The sequence below is a fragment of the Protopterus annectens genome, chromosome 5.part1 (assembly GCF_019279795.1).
Source record: "Protopterus annectens isolate FY-2018-M chromosome 5.part1, PAN1.0, whole genome shotgun sequence".
Classification (NCBI taxonomy): Eukaryota; Metazoa; Chordata; order Ceratodontiformes; family Protopteridae; genus Protopterus; species Protopterus annectens.
The window spans coordinates 679,512,647-679,525,812 of NC_056736.1; positions in this window are offsets into that span (position 1 = coordinate 679,512,647).

A 13,166-nucleotide genomic window follows, 5' to 3' on the forward strand; every position below is an offset into this window, starting at 1 on the left:
TGTCACTGGCATGCATGTAAATGGACAAATCACTATATTCTGATTCTGGTATATTGTCTGCACCTGAGGTACGTGAAAGTCCTGTAATGTTTGACCCTCTCATGTATTTTCTTTTAGGGGCTTTTCTCCATGGGTCTATGCTAAAATTGGGTTCTGCCCAATCTTGAACTATACTTGTTAATTAATACAAATAATAAAAATGTATGAATGAATGAATAAATAAACAAATACATATGTAAGGAAAGTAAAAAAGTACCTAAGTAAACAAGTTAGTTAGTATGCAAATGTGCCATAGGCAGCTTCAGCAGGAGCCAAGAAGATGAATTCATGGTTCTAAGTAGCACAGATGCACACAAACCCCTCCACCACAACAGCGTCATGATATCAGGAGAGAAAATTCCATAGAATATTTTCATTCTATCTTCTATTCTTTTAATTAACCTTTTGCATTTACTCTTGGATATCTCTTACTGATTTATAGCTTTCCAAGCATGTCTTGTAAAAGTTACTAGTATATACTTTTGGACTTGTCCAGTGTGTCATACAGTGCCCTGCACTTTTACTCACAAATTTCCTTACCAAGGCAACTGTTACCCTCTGACAAACAAATCCAATGTTAATACATAACTTTTCATGCTGTAGTGACAACATAACAAAGTGCAGTCATAATAAGACCCAGTGTCAGCCCTAACATATGGCAAAAGGAATTCTGTGAGGCACATTTTCTTAAGACGTGTATGTTAAGGCAGTCACTATAGCTGACCTGAACAATAAATGTGTAATGAAACCAGCACACTCTGGAGCAAGTAAATAAATATATAAAGCGAGGGAGTGGAAACAATACCTGGTAAATTTTATAACATGCAATGAAATGTTTAAGGTGCATTCAGACAAATGATATTCTTGGAATTTTAATATGCAACATAACATTTTTTTAAACTTATTTTCTATTCCTTTTACTAACTGCATTGTTCTTAACATTTCCTTTGGAGCCATTAGCCTGGGCTGCATTACAGCAAAATACGTCAGTTTTGTACTGCACTGTATTCTTAGCTGAAACTATTTCCCGTATGTTTAAATGGAAAGAAAGACAGATCGAATCAAACTATGCCTTAGGTTGTCTAGCCTACATAGCTAAATAAATAAATAAATAAATAAATAAACATAGCTCCGATGGTCATCTGTCCATTTCTTCTGTGATTTTGTACTAGTTTTGTTATATATGAGTAGGATAGTTTGTTTTTCATTCTATGACCAGCTTTCGGCTGGCTGGTTCTGTTGTGTAGGGAAGTAAACGAGTATTTGCCATAATGACCTATGAAAACTGTCTTCACATAAAAACTGAATGATAATCCAACATAATGCTCCAGTTATTTGCATCTTGGGGAGAATCTCAAATCACTTTTTATGGTACCTTTTGACTTCATTGTTGAAAAGAAGGCTTTTACAAGCTAGAGAAAATCCTTACTCATTTTGGCACCTGTATGTTATAATTACTGATTCCAGATGGTACTTTTCTTTTTTCTGTGGACAATATTAGCATATTCTAGATATTTGTATGAATCATGACTAATAACATAAATCTAGCCAGCAGACAGCATTGTTTACTCAGGATAATATAGGTATTTTAAAATGACTAATAAAATTATGAAGCCCTGTCCAGGAGGGGAGGGGGATAATGTATGTGGCACTCCTTGATAGTCAACATTTTGGAGCACAGAACATATTTAATTTGGTTTGGTAACAGGGTAGTGCCTACTTTCATGGATGAGACATTAGTATTAGGTACTAATGGTACTTACTATGTCACAAAGTACCAAACATTTTTTTCAGTTTGCTAATTAAACTCACTACACACAAAGTATTCTTTGCAGTGGTGACCCAAGAGACACTTACTGATGGCTTTTATGACAACTAAATAATTGAAGGACTTGACTGTGGGAAAAATAAACATTGATTAAATGAGAACAGTGAGTTTTGAAACTCTCTGTTACACTTTTTTAGCACCTTTACTGAATTATCATTAAGACATAGGCAAACATGCATTTATATAAAAGAAAACCAACTATATTAACATGTCCCAAGTTACAAACATTATACATCATATGCATTTTTTGTATAATTATCATCAATTCAACATCACATGAACTGATCAAATTCTGCCTTCCCTTAAACCTCACTCCTCTTCCAAAACATTATTCTGCATGCATTATTCCCACAATTTCCATTTATTTCTATGTAATTGGATGGCACACTGATGCAGCAGTTTGCATTGTCACCTCACAGCAAGAGGTTCTCTGGTTTGAGTGTCAACTGGGGTGCCTTCTGCACAGAGTTTGTATGTCCTCCCTGCATTCTTGTGGGTTTGCTCCGGTTTCCTCCCACGTATAATATCCCAACTAACAAACTAAAACAAAGAGTGAGAAGGTCACACAGAAAAAACAATCAGTAAAAACTAAATGAAAACTCCAGCCAAGCTAGAACTTCCACTGAGTGACCTCTCAAACCACTTGTATCAGAGACACATGGGATATATGCAAATGATCCTCATGAAGATCAGGTGTTTCAGCTATATGATGATTCTGAATGCCCATGACTTATTTCTTTTTAAGTAATTTCAATGGACAATTTTAGACCAACAAAGCCAAACCCCACTAGATGTGGATATGCATATTTCAGCCTTATTATGACATCATCAGTACAGCACAAGCACAGTGTTTGACTAAGTATAAGAAACACAGGGCTGTTATAACCAGCTGATGTCCATTACCATTCGGGTGACTGCAAAATATCCCAACTAACAAACTAAAACAAAGAGTGAGAAGGTCACACAGAAAAAAACAACCAGTAAAAACCAAATGAAGACTCCCAGCCAAGCTAGAACATCCACTGAGTGACCTCTCAAACCTCTTGTATCAGAGGCACATGGGATATATGGAAATGACCCTTATGAACATCAGGTGTTTCAGGTATATGGCGATTCATGGGCATTCAGAATCATCAGTTAGCTGAAACACCTGATGTTCATAAAGGTCATTCGCATATAGGTTCATAGGTTCATAGATAGGTACTAGGCTATCTGCCCGAAGGCATTTATAAGCCTAGCTGGAATGTGTTGGCTTTCTCTGCCCCTTTAGATTAGTTCCCTGTGCCTCTGTCCAGCAGAGCCATTGAAGTGATCCCTGGGGTAAACTTTCTGTTTCCCATCCACTAGTCAAGGTTTTTCTTGAAGAGGGTTAGCGAGGAGCTCTGCCTAATGTAGAATGGAATCTTGTTCCAGAGCATGGAAAGTCTCTGGGACAGGAATCTATCCCTCTAGCACTTCCTATTTATTGTTGTGGTGAAGTTTAGATCCCTGGAGCATGTGGCTCGAGGGGATATGGTTTTCTTTAGGTGGAGCATGTCCATCAATTCTGGGTTGGACATGGCCTTGTATGTCAGGCAAAGATCACTTTTGAGCAGGCGGTATGCAACTGAGTACAGCTGGAGTTTCTTCACTCAAGCTGCATTGGGCATCTGCTTGAGGCCAGTGATCCTCTTGGTGAGGTACTTCTGTGGTCTTTCCAGTTGTTGTAGGTGTCTTGTAATGTACATCCCAAATGGGGCATTGTACTCTATGATGGGTCTGATGAATGATGCGTAGAGGGGCCCAATGACCTCTTTCAATCTGGATGCAAACCCTTTTGTGATTAGGTGGGCCACATAGAAGGATTTTCTAACCACTTTGGCAATGTGATTATCAAAGGAGAGGTTACTATCTACTTGGGTCCCCAGATCCCTTATTATGTCTTCTGTATTTAGGGGGCTACCACCTATGTGATAGTTTGTGGGTACTTTGTTTTTTCCAAAGGGGATGATTATGCACTTTTTGGCATTTAGCTTGAGGCCATGGTTTTGACACCAGGTATCTGTCTCAGTAAGACCCTTTTGGAGGATGTCTGTGTCAGCCGGAGAGTCAATTATAGCCCCTAGTTTGCAGTCATCTGTGAACTTGGTCAGCCATAGTCCTGCTGTGCTTGCCTGTACCTCTGAGAAGTATATGCTGAACAGGAGGGGTCCTAGGACTGAGCCCTGGGGAATGCCACTTGTAACCAGTTTAGAGTCAGACATAGCTCCCGTAACTCTTACCATGTGGGTTCTGTCCGTGAGCCAGTTGGCAACCCATCTCGTGACGTAGGGGGTTATGTTCAGGCTGGTGAGTTTGCCTATAATACCTGAGTGGAGAATGGTGTCGAAGGCCTTTGTGAGGTCTAGGTAGGCTGTGTGGACCACCTTTCCCTCATCTACAGCCTGGGTAACTCTCTCAAAGAAGTCCACCAGGTTTAAGAGGCATGATCTGCCCTTAACAAAGCCGAACTGGGTAGGGTCCAGTGTTTGGAGGTTCCCAATGTCTCTGTTAATGAGATCCATGATGATGCGCTCCATTTTTTTTTTTATGCTCAACTTCTGAGAGACTTGCTTGGCTACAAACATCTGCATTAGAAGCTGAAGTTAAGTAAAACTTGCAGTAGTGTATTTTAGTCTTCTGTTAAGTACAAACTTGCAGTTTTAAAAATACTGTATTTTCATTTTTTCTGTTTCCTAATTGTGTGTTTCTGAACAGTGTGCTGTGTGTCTCTCTGCAGTTGGTCCCCAACCCTCCCTGTTCCTGTGTTGTATTAATGTTGGTGGCTCTTGAATTGCCCGCCCCTCCTGTAAGTCTGTATTAGAACACTCCTCCTGAGTCCATCTCATTTGCTCAATTAACCAAATACTGTGAGATCATATTCTGAGTCTAGTGTTCACTCTACTTAATACAAAGAGAAGATTTGAGAAGGCCAGCCCACTTAAGTTCTTTCTTCCTTTCTCCTTGCACTTAAAAAATAGTTGCACTTTATTCATCTGCTTTTACTGTATTTGTGTTTCCTCCTACTTTATTTTGCTTTTCTTAAAAGTACTCAATTTTATTTATTCTGCTGCATTTATTACTGCTTGGTAGTAGCCTGATTACACTGTAACTATTATTCTAAGTCTTTTGGTTTAAGCACTTGGGCTTCATATAGGCTGTTTTACAGTGGTCTGCACTGTTGTGGCAGGACAGGTAGCTTACATCTTTCTAAGCTGGGAATTGCTGATTGAAGGCACAGTGTCTGCTATTCTAAAAGTGTATTAGTTCTGGCTTAAGCACTTGGGCTTCAGGCCAGTTATTCTACATTAAGAAGGTTTGTGGTCTGCACTCTTGTGGGAGGAGAAGCTGGATTCTGCCCTTCTGAGCTGGGAATTTCTGGTCACAGGCTTATTGTGCCTGCTTATTTGAACTGTTTCTTTCTGAAATTGGTGTGCCTTGTTGCTGTAGCATAGACCAGATTTAGGCCTGCTGAATCTAGCTTTGTTTGTATAACTTGAGCACTGATTCAGGCCATCTTATTTTGGAGAAGATTCCTCTGCACCCTAGTAGCAGGAGTGTGCAGTTCGAACTTGTCTGATTGAAGACTGCTGGAACAGAGCTCAGTTTTGAGCTTCTTTTCTGGTTAATTGGGTAACTTGTTTAAATCAGTTTGTTCATTTTCTGTTGTTTTATATATATATATATATATATATATATATATATATATATATATATATATATATATATATATATATATATATATATATATATATATATATATATATATATATATATATATATATATATTTGCACTTTATTCATCTGCTTTTACTGTATTTGTGTTTCTTCCTACTTTATTACTAGGGGCATTGACTGCAACTCTGATCTGCGATATATAACAATAAGTATCCTTTTCTGTGCATTTAAAGTGTTTTTTGAGTGTATCTGCTTTATTTTCTGAAAAAAAAAAAAAATATATATATATATATATATATATATATATATACACACACACACATATATATATATATATATATATATATATATATATATATATATATATATATATATATATACTTGTTTCCCGCCTTTCTAAGCTAGTATAGTCCAGTTTTCAGGTAGTGCTGAATTCAGGGCTGTGTTACAAATCTCTATGTTTGCCCATACCTTACTTGGATAGAAGGAAGTTTCTCTGTTCATCTGTGAGAGAGGGGAGCTTTGAACTGCCTATCTGTCCCTGGAGGAGTGGTTTCAGCCCAGAAATTAGTAGTTTATTGGCTTTTTGGGCTAATTTCTATCTCTTTCATTTCCCTGCTATAAATACCGTATTTGCCCGGTTTTGTGCACCGGGCAGCGGAGGTTAGCTAGGGTATAAATATTCCCGACTTCACAAAGTCTCCTCTTCAATTTTTCCCTTGGAACTAGACAAACTTTTAACTTAAGCACTCAAGCCATTCATTTCTCAGCCCGGCACTTGCTCAAAACTTATAGCAAGCACTTATAAACCCTGGCACTAGACCCTCCTGTACTGTACATAAGGACAAGGCTCTCTATTCGACTTTACCAGCCATCCAGTAAAACAGTTCACTGCACCTATCCAGGCATGTCCAAAGGGCCGTTTCAGGTGTACTCTCCAATCCAAGTGGTAAAAACAGTCATAGAGGAGGCTAGAACTATGCTACTATCTACATTTTGGAGTAGAGTTATGCACATTTTGTTGCTACTAATATTGGCCTTTGGTTAGAAATCAAAAAATGAAGGGAAGGTAAACAGATAGGTACTAGTCAGGGACACAGGATGTACAGCAAAGGCCAAATGCAAAACTGGTGGACCATAGAAATGTAAGCAAATCAAACAGCTGAGCAAATGATGAAAGGCATGTCTGGGAAACATCATCTCACAAATTAAAATGGATGTTCAACAGAATATGATGCAGTGATGTTTACCTTACTACAGGCTTGGAATGCATGCCAGAAAGCAAACAGTGATTAAAACCTTGCTTCACTGTACAGTTAGCTTACAGCAAGCACAATGATTGATGAGAAAGGAGATTAGGGCATAGAAAAATGAATAATTATATTTGCATTAGCGTGGTTATTATCCAGGTGGTAGATTATATCACATTGTATTTCCGCTGTGTAATTATAGTATGTTTTTATTTAGATTTGAAACCATTTTAACTTTGCTTTCCAAAACTCTGAACTGAAATACATAAAGGGATCTAAAATAAAACATTCTGAATTCCTCTGTGATTTTTTTTGAAGAACTGCAGTTTAAAATAATTATCTTCGCTTTGCTGAGGACAAGTTACTTTACATCCAGATGTTATGTTTCAGTATGCCTGGGATATTTAGTAGCCCATAAGCATATTTTTACATTACAGACAAATCATAGTTAAATAGACATTGATACTTCAAATGTCCCTTTTGAAATACTTTACATAAACTTGTATTTATTTAATTATTGCATAGGTTGACATATCTCTCTCTTACTTTAATTTTAATGTAGTTAGAAAGACTGTTTTAATTACTCACTTTTTATTTAGCATAACCTTAGCAGCTCATGATTAAATTTTTAATTAAACATCAATGTTTGTCTGTAATTAAGTAATGCAGATTCTAGGATTTAGCAGTTGCAGATGTATATTTCATAGTCAGAAGTAACTACAAAATATACTTGCAATATATGGGAAGTTTAAATTGGAACTCATGATAACTTGCTCTTTAAGCTTTTTTTATTTCCTTTACTGAGTGTATGCAACAGTTTATCAGATCATACACGTTTTTATTATATTACAAATGTGACTTTTAACAAGGCCTTGCTATATCTGGTAGCTCTTTTTAAATTACTACAGTTATATTAGTTTATTTTATCTGTGAATCAGTTAAAATTTTAAGAAATGGAAACAGCTTGCTTCATTATAGTGGGCAAACAGTCCTTGATGTGCTATAAATTTATCAGATCATATGCCCAAAATTATGTTTCTTTAAGTCACTGATGATTTTGGTATAACTACAAACCTCAGTGTCCATTCTTGCCCTTATGTTAAGACATTTGAATTATACGTGCCGCTAGCCTGGAACTGAGTCTTGTAGCTGCTGCTTACACACTGTCATGCTAGTAAAGCTTTTGAAAATACAAACCATCTTGGTCTCTGCTGAAAACACAGCAGCATCCAGTGTTTTCACCGAATAACAGATAATAAATTAACGGATGTCTAATAATGTTTAGATGTAGCCAAAAATATTCACCCCGTTACTTTTAACTGAGTATAGTTTAGAGTTATGTACAGTAAATGTGTTAGGAAAAAAAAAAAAAATATATATATATATATATATATATATATATATATATATATATATTTGTCATTTTAAAAAAGAACCCAGATCAGACATGGTCACATAACTTGTCTAGCCAAGTGACAGTGAAAAATGTACAGCCAACAGCAAATGACTTTCACTGTGTTGGAGTAATGCAATAGCAAGTGCCCCTGAAATGAGTTCTTCCTTTTCTATACCAATCAGTTTTCTCACAAGCTGAGATAACATCAGTAGAATTAAGTTTTAAAAGTGAGCAGGAGTGCCATTTTGAGAAGAAAGGAGAAAGCCTCAAATACCCCCCCCCCCCCACACACACACACACACACACACACACCTCTACAGGCAATCTGGATGAATTCCAGCCAGTTCAACTATGGCATGTCTTTGGAGTATGGAAGGAAACTGAAAGACCTAAAAAAGCCTATGTGGTCACAGGGAAGACTTGGAGACTTCACAAAGAAGGCAAATTAGCCAAACACTAGACTAGAAAACCTATGTGCTATAAGGCAGCAACACCAACCAATGAGCACCTCATACTCTACACATTACATCAGCTTTAAATGATCAGACTTGTTTGAATCACTTTTTGTTGTTAATTGGAAAATATATTTTTTAGTGTTACTTCTTTAAATAATGACCAGAATATTGTACTTAAAAATGCATCATACCAAGAATGACACTAATGATATATTTCTCAGTTCACATGAGAGTGAAATAGCTGCATTATGAGTCCTGCTGTTCAATGTAAATGCTGTTCAGGTGGGAAAACGTATGCGTACAAAGTGTGGAACTCAGTGATATTATCAGGGACTTTACATGCTTAATAAATAATAATTATTTCTTGTTTTGAGTTTACCAGTGTAATCATTTTTGGTTCTACTGTGTATCAGCTAGCCAAATACCTAATGTGTAACTCAGGTAAATGGCTTATATAGACACCTTCTTAAGTCCTATAAGAGTTAAGTGCTAAGTTATAGGGTAATATATCAAACAGCCTCTGAGGGGTTACTGTGCATGATATTCAGTCTGGCAAATCAATACAGTGGGGGGATAATAAAAACTATACAAAGGAATTATTATACTATGGATTGTGTTAAACAGCCAATCACTGGCCGAGTCTGATCATGATAAAATTGTTATAACCTTTACGGAGTAAGAACTGTTATTCTACAAAGTAACTTCAGGCAGCACATTTCAGCAGAGAAGAATAGTCTCATTTATTGTAAAGAACACATGTATGTAGTAGACTAAGCAACTGAGGTTTTGTCTCCCTGAACACAAGAATCTTCATTCTTTTAGATCATTTTACATCTGGGTCTATATTATAAGATTGACAGTTGAAAACATCGAACACCATATGGTTGACACCATATGGTCGATGTCTTCAAACATCGAACTTATAAAAACAAAACAAAAAAAAAAAAAAAAGTACCCCACACCACCCGTTACTTAAATATACCAACTCTGAGACCGCACTACATTACAGTAAACAGAAATCTCCCCTTACAGAGATTTCTGTTTACACGTTCGATGTTGTGCGCTTTTGCTATTCTCATGTTGACAATATCAGCTTTGATATTGTCGGCTTTCGAGAATATAATATAGACCCTTTACATCTAGTCAGAATATGTTGCATTTATTAAACTATAGCCACTGACCAATTAAAACAGAACACCTTTGCATTCTTTTTGCTAAGAACCTGCTAATCCCTTCTCTGTGCCTTTCCATATTAGGCACAAATTTTGAACTTCCACATTGGAACTTTCTATGCTGACATTATTCATGTTGGCAGAATACAGATCATCAAAAATAGGCTAAAACTATCAGAAACCATCTTGAAGTAAAACGGATTCCAAAGTAAGATACCATCCGAACATTTTCCTTTCTTTACATCTTTCTCTTCACATTCCCTATTTGATGCTATGAAGCATTACTCAAGTCACATACTTTTTAATGACTGGACAATGGCAGTAAGTTCTCAAATGGGAGGCCACTTTTTCACAAACATTAAAGATTCATCATGTGCAGCTTCCTTCTATTCATGTCATGTACAATGCTTATACAAATACATTGCAAATATAGTCTTGTTAGCGATGAAAACATGCCTATGTCTTGATCGAAGAAAAAGACAGCTGAATATTTTTCTCTTACACATTCTCCCTTGAACACATTTTGAACAATCTACTAAATGCCTTCAAAACACTTTATTCACTATTTTCTTGATCATAAGTTTTCACAGTAGTGATCAGTGGAAATGTTTCTGCTGTATTTCTAATATGAACATTTTGTGATTTAATGCTTTTTCTGCATTCTAAAGGTTTCATAGTTAACATTTTATACAAGAATAAAACAGTTCCTAACAGAAGAATGATTATTGCCATTAACAAGAAGAATTTTAAAACGATTTCTCCCCAACCAGAAAATAAATTGATTATTCATGCCCACTGGAAACTGTCAACTTCTTTAGCATGAGACTGTTCCACCAGTTAATGTTTAATTTCCATGTGACTACAAAAGGTATTTGAATTATCTGGAATGAACTAGCGGCACTTTGTTTTGATAAAAGCGCATGTACCATCCTTAGAAGAAATGGTGAAGTCAAGTGCCATTCTATTCTGTAGCACCACACTGCACATGACAGTCATCTCTACTCTAATCTGATTTATTGATTCGAAAGTAGCATTACTTAATATTTGTTATAATTCAGACAGTTTTCACAACTGGAGCTACTGAAAATGGGGTAGAATTATGTTTAGCTTTCTGATTTCTAATTAAGAAGATTGTACAACATGCTGGTCCAATTTCTATGTCAGTTGCTGGTGTTGGATTTATTGGAATACCCTTATCTTGTGCAGTGTTTATATGTGCACACACCTAATAGTTATTAACATTCATAGTTTTTGCATAGTTATTTAAGGCAGCAGAAAAAGTGTTAAACTTTGGATGCTAATCTTTGGTTCTTTGCTCAATTTCCATCAAAGAACTATCCCTAATTTTTGTTAAACAGTTATCTCTGATAAAACTTGTTCAGGACTTAGAGTTTCAATGGCTTCAGATGATAGGAGGAAATGATAATAAAACAAAGCTGTAATTCCAATAAATTCATACAAATATCGAATAGGTTGGGTCTGGAGAGGGTTCTCAAAAAACTGCAAACATGGGTGATGAATTGTGTTTCTGTAGTCCATATAAAATCAATTTGCAGACAAATACTATCCTGAAGTTTCTGCTGATTTGGCTCCAGAAGTGACAGCTGATCAAGTGACTCACTGCTCGGATCTTGAGCTGACTTTCAGTCATTGTCCATTAAAGGTAATGTTGCTGAATCATTGATCCTCACTTCTGATTGCAATACTAATGAAAATGTTGTTGATACTGAAGAGGAATCACTAAGCTTTATTCCCAACAATGTTGACATTGCTGAATCACAGGACTTAGCTTCTGGACACAACCATGATGGCATTATTGAAGAATCACTCACTTCCAGATACAATGGCTTCCCTGGTTTTCATCTGGTGTGAGTTGCAATTGGTTCTTCATCAACAGAAGGAGAAGCATCTGGTCAATACTCATCATTAGGGACAGCTTTCTAGAGATCTGACACATGAATCCAAGTGGATAATCCTTCACATCTAATGGCAGTAACGGTTGTGAGTAATACCAAAAAGGTTCCTTTCCATCTTGTTTAAAGTGAAAGTTTTCTGGTTGCAGGTCATGTTGAAAGGCTGGATTAGGATGCTTTTGAGCTTCTATTACCTTCTTCAGCAGGTGTTGCAGGCAGAAAGGAGACACTTGCACTAAAGAAAAATAGATTCATCAACATTTTGTAACTCCAAAGTTTTGGGCAATGGAGGGTATGCATTCTCATAGGTCTTCCCATGAGAAGTTCTTGAGGGGAAATTTTTCTAGTACTGCTAACCACACTATGTACACTAAATTAAACTATAGACAAAGACTCTGGCCATTTAAGACCAGTTTCTTCACATGATTTTGTAACTCTGATCTTTACTGTTTGGTTCATCCTCAAAACCATTTTTGAAACTAAGGGTCTGTGTGGGCAATGATATTGTACACATATGTTTAAGATTTTGCTTATTTGCTATATCACTTGACTTGTAAAATGTGTACCTCTCTCTGACTGGATGCACCAAGGAACACAAAATCTTGGTATCAGTTCAAATAAGATTTTTTGGCAACAGTAGTAGTATCATTTTTAGCACAGAGGTAAGCTTCAGCCCATCCAGAAAAAAAGAATTGTATCATTAATGCATTTTTTCCTAAAGGAAAAGGCAAATGATAAGCATAGCCCAACTGAACTAGAAATGAGTGTGGGGCTACCAACCTGCCATCTGGGTGGCACCACAATGAATCTGGAGAGCAGTTGCAGCCATCCCAGACCCTTTCAGAGTCATCAGTCTCATCTTGAAAAGACAAGAATTCCTGTAAAGAAACAGGTATGTTAGTTTCATGTAATTCCTGCAGAAATGAAGCCTGAACAGGATAAGACAGTGCAGCTTGTCTGACGGCCATGTCTGCCAAACTGTTGTCCTTTGAAATGTGTGAATTATCAGTTTTATGTTCAGCACATTTATCCACAGCTATGTCCTTTGTTAATAAAAGTACATTTGATAGTTCATGAACAAAAGTAGAAATTTTTAATAACAGTTCCTGCTGATGTCGGGTACTCACTTTCTTTCCAAGGTGTCCCAAAATCATGAATTACCTCATAGGCATAACATGAGTCTGTAAAAATTGTAACCGCTTTGTCCTTTGCTAATTTACATGAGTCAGTAATATCTACAAGTTCAGCTACTTGAGCAGACACATATTCATTCAGTGTTCCTGTCATCAAAACCTTATTCTGATCGAACACAGAAAATGTTGCTATTAATGTGCTGTCTTCCCTTTGAACACAGGATCGATGGACAAATAAAAGTAATGTAGAATTTGGTGAGGGGGTATCTTTCAAATCTGACCTA